A 7177-nucleotide genomic window follows, 5' to 3' on the forward strand; every position below is an offset into this window, starting at 1 on the left:
CGACTCGTAAAAGTTAACTTAAAAGTTGACTTTTTTCTCTGCTGTCGTTTTATTTAGTATGAAGTCGACTTAGAAAGTCAACAAAGAATTGCGAATCGTACGCTTCAGTAGCAAAAAATTAGATATGTGAAATCGTTTAGTCTAAAGACAAGACAGGGAAACTGTTAATAGTGGAAATAATCTTAGCTCTTCAGTGACCTGTAAGTAGTCTTATGCATATTCCTTAGGATTTAAAGGGTTTCTGGTGTTCTAGGCCCATCTTGCATAGGCTAAGCTTAATAAGGAGTCAGAAGAAAATTTTTATGTTGTTAAAAACGTTGGTTTTTATGAGGGCAGCTATCACATTGGTTAGTTATTCAAATATTACCAAATCAAACAGGCCTAGTTTCTAAACCAACCTATAATTTTTAGTTGAAAAAAATTAGAATGGTTAGGTCAATGCCTATATTATATAGTATATATTCAATGAGATTGCTGTCTAAACTGGATTTTTAACACAAAGTAGGGGTGAAATTTTACTTTAGCTACTTTTGGCCATCTTTGAAAGAGGTTAGGTTAGGAAAATGAAACTTTCAGTGATGTGTCTAGAGGCTAGAGTATGGGTAAATTTATAGCAAACAGTATTACTGGCTTTTGTATAAAGTGAATATACCACTTGATGCGTTTTTTATGCTCTTTACAAATATAATAATTGCTTCAACCGGAAATTCATATTTTAAGCACTTTTTGACCTCTTAAAAAGGACCTAAATATGGAGTATAAAAAGGCTTAAAACATTGGTCTCAAACTTTATAACATTGGACTCAAACTTAGTGTTTCATTATAAATCCTTTTTCAAATGATATATTATCCACAAGCACTGGATGTTATGGCGTTTTCTTCTTCCTTGTTGCCAAAATTTCAATTAAAGCATGCGTTTTTGGTCATCTTTTACAAAATAATAAGATATTTGAAATCACAAATCTGTAATAGTTTAGAAACAAATTTGGGCTATGTATTTGCACATCAGGAGGGTGGGGGTAAAGCATAGCATATATTAAATATGTAAACTAACCATTACTGCATTTAATATAATTAAATTTACAGCAAACAGTATAACTGGCATTTGTAATAGCCAGCTTTCATAATTTGACCAAAAACGCATGCTTTTATCTAAAATTTGCTGTCAAGGAAGAAAAAGGCACCATAACATTGATAAAATTTATTTATCCAATTTAATTGTGGAAAATCACTGCTTGTGGATAATGTAACATTAAAAAAATGGATTCATAATGAAATGGTAAGTTTGAGTCCAGTGTTTTAAAGTCTGAGACCAATATTTTAAGCCTTTTTTATACCCCATGTTTAGGTCATATTTAAGAGGTCAAAAAGTGCTTAAATCTGAATTTCCAATAGAAGCAATTATTATATTTGTAAAGAGCAAAAAAAAAGCATCAAGTGGTATATTCACTTTATACAAAAGCCAGTAATACTGTTTGCTATAAATTAACCAAAGTATGTCCCAGGAAAGTATTTAAAGTACCTACCTCCACTTCTTTCTCCTCTAGAGGGTCCTGTAATTTTTGGCTACATCAATTTTTGGTTATCAGTTTCATTCTCTCTGGCCTTAGTTCTGAAAAGACAATTCCTGTTGATTTAACAAAACTTTAAGCAATAACACTGGGTTTTTCTAAATTTAGAAATATTATTTTATGCCACCTGATTGTAGGTTAAATATATGGCTGATATTATTTATTCTCCATGAATTTCTGTTTTATTTCATTTCATTCATGTCAGTTGCTTTCTGTTAAAAATACATTTATTTTTTTTTAAATCAACCTTCTTTTGTGAAAAAAAAATTGAATTGTTTTTCTTTTTACATGTTGCATAAAATGTAAAGGAATGCCTGGCCCTTCATTTCATATATTTTAACTAAAAGTTTTTGAGGCAGTTTCTATCAAAATACAACTGACACATTTTAATATTATTTTTTTTTAGAATACATTAGGACACTATTAAAGTTTTGCATTTGCACAGCTAAAAATTGTCTTAAAAAGTGCCAAGTTTAGAGAGTTATTTTAATATTCTTCTTGCTGATCAGTATAATTGTTTTTAAAATTCCTTCTGTTTAAAGCATTTTAAAGGGATTCTAAGCCAACCATGGGTATATTTTTGTCAAAAATGATTTTGCTCAAGTGAGCTGGTGGAAAACAAATAGAACATATAATTTTTTTTTAATTATTATTTCAAGACTAGAATATCACAAAACTGAGCATTCATATTGCTATTTGTATTTAAGTAAATACAATCCCTGACAGGAGTTTTGTTGATACATGTCTCAAAATTAATTTGTCTAAATAAAATAGATATTGTTTATGGGACAGCAGTGAAAAATGGTAGGAACTATGACTTGAGTTGTTTTTTTTTTTCCAATATTTTCTGTTTTCAAATAATTTTTTTCTGGTTACATTTGTGTTCCTGCTTAAGTGACTGGCACTCCAGGTTGAGAATACTTTGTCCAAAGGGCACAGGTTTAATTCCTGGCATTACCAGTTTATTTTCCTATCCTATGGAAATTTTCCTATCCTATGCAATTGAAATATTTTCCCTTTTCAGAGCATTAAGACAATCTATCACAATAAAAAAAAAATCCAAAGCATATTGAATGGAATGACTAAAAGAAGACATATGAAAATCACAATCTGCAATCTAACAATTAAACTTCTGGCCACACAAATTGTATTAGGATAACCAGCTCTGAAATAATTGCTCAAGTAGCTTAGTAGTAACTTTAACTAATAATGCAATAACTTTATTTGATTTTTCTTAACCATTTTATAATCTACCTATCCCACCCACCCAGTAAAAGAAAAAGCCCACCCACCTACACAAGAAAAAAGCCAGTTTTGACTAAGCTAATAACATAGTTTTTAAGCCTATTTTAGTGCAACCTACCAACAACATAAAATCAAGCTCAATAACTCACCACACTGGTACACAAAAGTGGTGCCTTCATCTTGGATCCATCTGAAGACATACTCCATGTTAACTATAATTGAAACTTCTGCCTTCTTTCCGAGTTAACTTGAGACAAATGTACAAAATGTAAAAGTTGCTAAAAGTCAACTTTTCATTAACTTTCAGTCAACTTTTACAAATCGAATGCTAAAAGCTAACTCGGAATACCAAATAAAACGTCAAAATGCTGGTTTCAGTCAACTTGAAAAGTGAATCAAGGATTACTTGTCAGTGGGCTTGCACTTTTTGACCCCAAAAAAAAAGATTATTGAGCACAAGTGACGTCAGTGTTATTTTTTTAAATGGATAAACATGTGAAATTATTAAAAAGGTTGGTTCTTAAGAAGGCAGCTAACACATTGGTGAGTTAGTCAAATATTACTATATCAAACAGGCATAGTTTCTAAACCATCCTATAATTTTTAGTTGAAAAAAATTAGAATGATTAGACCAATACCTATAGCCTTTTATCTAGTCTATATTTGTTGAGATTGCTATTTAAACTGGATTTTTAAGGTAAAGTAGGGGCAAAATTTTACTTAACTACTTTTGGCTATCTTTGAAAGAGGTTAGGCTAGGAAAATGAAACTTTCAGGGATGTTTCTACAGGCTAAAGTATGTCCCAGGAAGGTATTTTGAAGTACCTACTTCTACTTCTTTTCCCTCTAGAGGGTCCTGAAATTGTTTGGTTATCACTTTCTTTTTCTCTGGCCTTAGTTCTGAAAAGACAATTCCTGTTGATTGAGCAGAACTTAAGCCATAACACTAGTTTTTTCTAATTTTAGAAATAATCTTTTATGCCTCCTCATTATAGGTTAAATATATGGCTTATATTATCTATTCACCATGAATTTTTGTTTTATTTGATTTCATTGATGTCAGTTGCTTTCTGTTAAAAATACATTTATTTTTTAAAATCAAGCTTCTTCTTTTGTGAAAAAATTTGAACTGTTTTTCTTTTTACATGTTTTGTAAAATGCAAAGGAATACCTGGCCCTTCATTTCATAGATTCAACTAAAAGTCTTTGAGGCATATTAGGCTATATTGAAATATATCTGACACATTTTAATGTTTTTTTTTTTAGATGACATAGACACCATTAAAATTTTGCATTTGCTTTGCTAAAAATTGTCTTAAAAAGTGCCAAGTTTAGAGAGTTATGTTAATATTCTTCTTGCTGATAAGTATAATTGTTTATAAAATTCCTTCTGTTTAAAGCATTTCAGAGAGATTCTGGGTCAACCATGGGTATATTGTTGTCACAAATGATTTTTCTCAAATGGGCTGGTGGAAAACAAATAGAACATATAATTTCTATTTTTTTTATTATTTCAAGACTAGAATATCACAAAATTAAGCATTCATAGTGCTAATTGTGTCTTAAGTAAATACAATCCCTGATGGGGTTTTGTTGATACCTGTCTTAAAATTTATTTGTCTAAATAAATCCAACAACAACAAATCCATGTGGCTGTATAAATTTGAACCCTGGATATATATGTATTAAACTGTGAGATAAAACTGTTTTTCTTTGTTTTTTGCATTTTCCCTGGTCTTGCGTTACCCTAGGTGTCGATTTAAGGGACCTACCTCAGTGCTGTGATTGATATATTTAGACTTTTGGGCAATTCATTTTATTTTCAATTCTCCAGGGAATTGCACATCTTCCCGTTCTTCATTATTTACCTATACAGTGTTGCCGGACTAAATTGGCGAAGTATCTGTTTTTTTTTATAAAGCCACAGATTACGTAAGCTGAATCGTTTATTTTCTGCATTTGGGGAAACCTGTGCAGAAGAGAGCGATAACAAACACGAAGAGCCGTATTGGTACCGGCGGGATATTCATCCTTAAACTTCTGGGGATAGGCGATTTGAGTATCCGCGCTTCCCACAGGTCCCCAAGTTCTGAAAACCCCGTGATAAATTGATATTTGTTGGCTGAAAAGCTTTTTTTTTCCCCGCATTTTTTTCCAGCGATTTTTTATCATATCATGCCGCCACCTAGCGAAATTAAGGCCACATCAAGTAGAAGACCAAAAAGGACTCATATAAGTCCGAAAAAAGGATCCGACAATTGTCTTGCCTGCAATATTGCATTAGAAAATGATTCTTATGCCATTCTTTGTGATGGGTGTGACAAGTGGATATCTACCGAGTGTTTAGACATGCCTGAACCTGAATATCTGCTTATCACGAAAATCTCCCGACGTGCAGATATTTGTATCAAGTGCCCAGCATGTAAATACGGATCAACATCTGTTAATACTCAAAATCCTAGTGTTGAGAATATCGTAAAAGCTACAATAGATAGCATGAAAAATGAGATTATTGACAAAATCCCATCTCAAGCGGCCTTTCAAGAAATTGTCCAAACATCTTTAAAAGACTTGGAAACATCATTAAAGGCTGAAATCTCACAAACTGTCAGTGAGATAAAATCACAAGTGTCAGCACTAGAAACACGGGTGTCCGAAAAATGCTCACTCTCTGAAATGCGTTCCAAAGTCCAGACGGTAGTTCTTCAAGAGACAACAAGCATCAAAGCCAATCTTACCCAGCATCTTGATAGTGAGATCCAGCGCCACTTTTCTGAAGAAAGGGACAGACAACGTAGAGCCCTTAACATTGTTGCGTTTGGGATCCCTCCGCAACCCAATGACCAACTATTCATCAAGTCTTATATTGATCAAAAGTATAAGCTCAGAGACGTTCACATCAATAATGTGAGAAGACTTCCGATCCCTATTCTCTGCCATCTCCACGCCCTCCTCCTGTCCTTTTTACTGTCCCAAGCCTGGACATCAAAAGGTCAATCATCAACCGCTCCCGCGAGCTCCACGAGGATATACAATTTCGTGGTGACGCATCCAAGACAGAGAGAAACAGGAGGAAGGCTTTAGTTGAGGAGTTGAAAAGAAGAATAAGCTCAGGTGAGCCCAACCTCATGATCTTCAAGGGCCAAATCGTTCCAAAAAACGAGGCTGCTCATCGCAGTTGGGAAGCGCCACCCCGGTCCCCTCCAATGCCATCCACGATGGAAACCTAGTTATATCATCGCATCCTCATGTAAATAGTTTTGTTTCCCCAGTGCTTCGTTTTGATAAATCGTCAGTTGATATTTCTTGTGAAGCTTCATCCAATCCTTCTCCAAATGTTTCCCATGTCGATTTAAGAGCTATTTCTGCTAATGTTAATTCAAATGTTATATCTAATAATTCGCTTGTGTCATGTCAGAATTCAGCGGATTCAAGTTTTTCAAGTACTATATCTGATATTACCTCTGAGTCTCAACAGCCAAATTTCCCGAGTCAGAAGCCCCTTTCTGAAAATACTTTCCGTGTTCTTTCAAGCAATGTTGACTGTCTGACAAATAAGCTTCTAGAATCCGAAGTGCTTCTTAGGGAGGAAGCAGCAGATATTGCGAGTTTTGTTGAATTGTTACCGAAACATAGTTTTTTGGCGGTTACTGAAACATCCCTACAGATCTCGGGATATCAACTATTTAGCAACTTGGAGCATTCAAATTGTCGAAGAGGAGTTGGTGTTTATGTAAGAGATGGTATCCAGGTTAGTGTTGTAAATCCTACTATGCTTGATATATCTTTGATAGAAAGTGTATGGCTTGATATCTCCATTGCTAATAAAAATTTGCGTCTTGGGTGCGTTTATTGAAGTGAATTGGAAGATAGTGAATTGGCCCTCAAAACTATCATTGATGAAATGACATCTTCAATTTCCCTTCCTAGCTCATTTGAGTTAATAATCACTGGAGATTTTAATTTTCCTGCAATTGAGTGGGTTGAAGGAACTGGACATATTTCATCTAATAGTAGAGACTCACCTTTTTTATCTTGCCTATCAAATAATTTTCTTCATCAGACTATCGATAAGCCTACACGCTATAGAGCTGATCAGAATCCCTCGCTGTTAGACCTTGTCATTTTGCGTGATACTGATTCCCTCATTCGTAATGATTATTTACCGCCAATTGCTAGTAGTGACCACCTAGTTATTCTGTCTGTGTTGTCCCTAAATAGTCGTCCTCAACCTAAATTTCGTCCTCAGACTTTCACCGACTATGAGGCAATACAGCAGGAACTTTCATCTGCAAACTGGTCAATGCTTATCACCAGTGACATCAATGAGTCGTGGCTAAATTTCAAAAAAACTCTTCTTG

At 34.0% G+C, this 7177-nt stretch overlaps 1 protein-coding gene across 8 annotated transcripts in view; it reads right to left on the minus strand.

Moving 5' to 3' along the window:
• The window catches only part of LOC136027239 (zinc finger protein 234-like), a 51710-nt gene extending 47027 nt beyond the window's left edge, over positions 1-4683 (minus strand). For 4 of the 8 annotated variants that reach the window (XR_010617550.1, XM_065704301.1, XM_065704298.1 and 1 more), the window contains exons 1-2: positions 4589-4683; positions 1527-1612 (exon numbers count right to left, since the gene is read on the minus strand). The gene's annotated coding sequence lies outside the window, so the exon portion shown is untranslated. Of the gene's footprint in view, positions 1-1526; positions 1613-2965; positions 3164-4588 lie in introns of those variants that run through there. The other 4 variants (XM_065704302.1, XM_065704299.1, XM_065704300.1 and 1 more) reach the window with 4 other exon arrangements.
• Between the last annotated feature and the right edge of the window lie 2494 nt (positions 4684-7177).

Source organism: Artemia franciscana, chromosome 5 (genome assembly GCF_032884065.1).
Source record: "Artemia franciscana chromosome 5, ASM3288406v1, whole genome shotgun sequence".
Classification (NCBI taxonomy): domain Eukaryota; kingdom Metazoa; phylum Arthropoda; class Branchiopoda; order Anostraca; family Artemiidae; genus Artemia; species Artemia franciscana.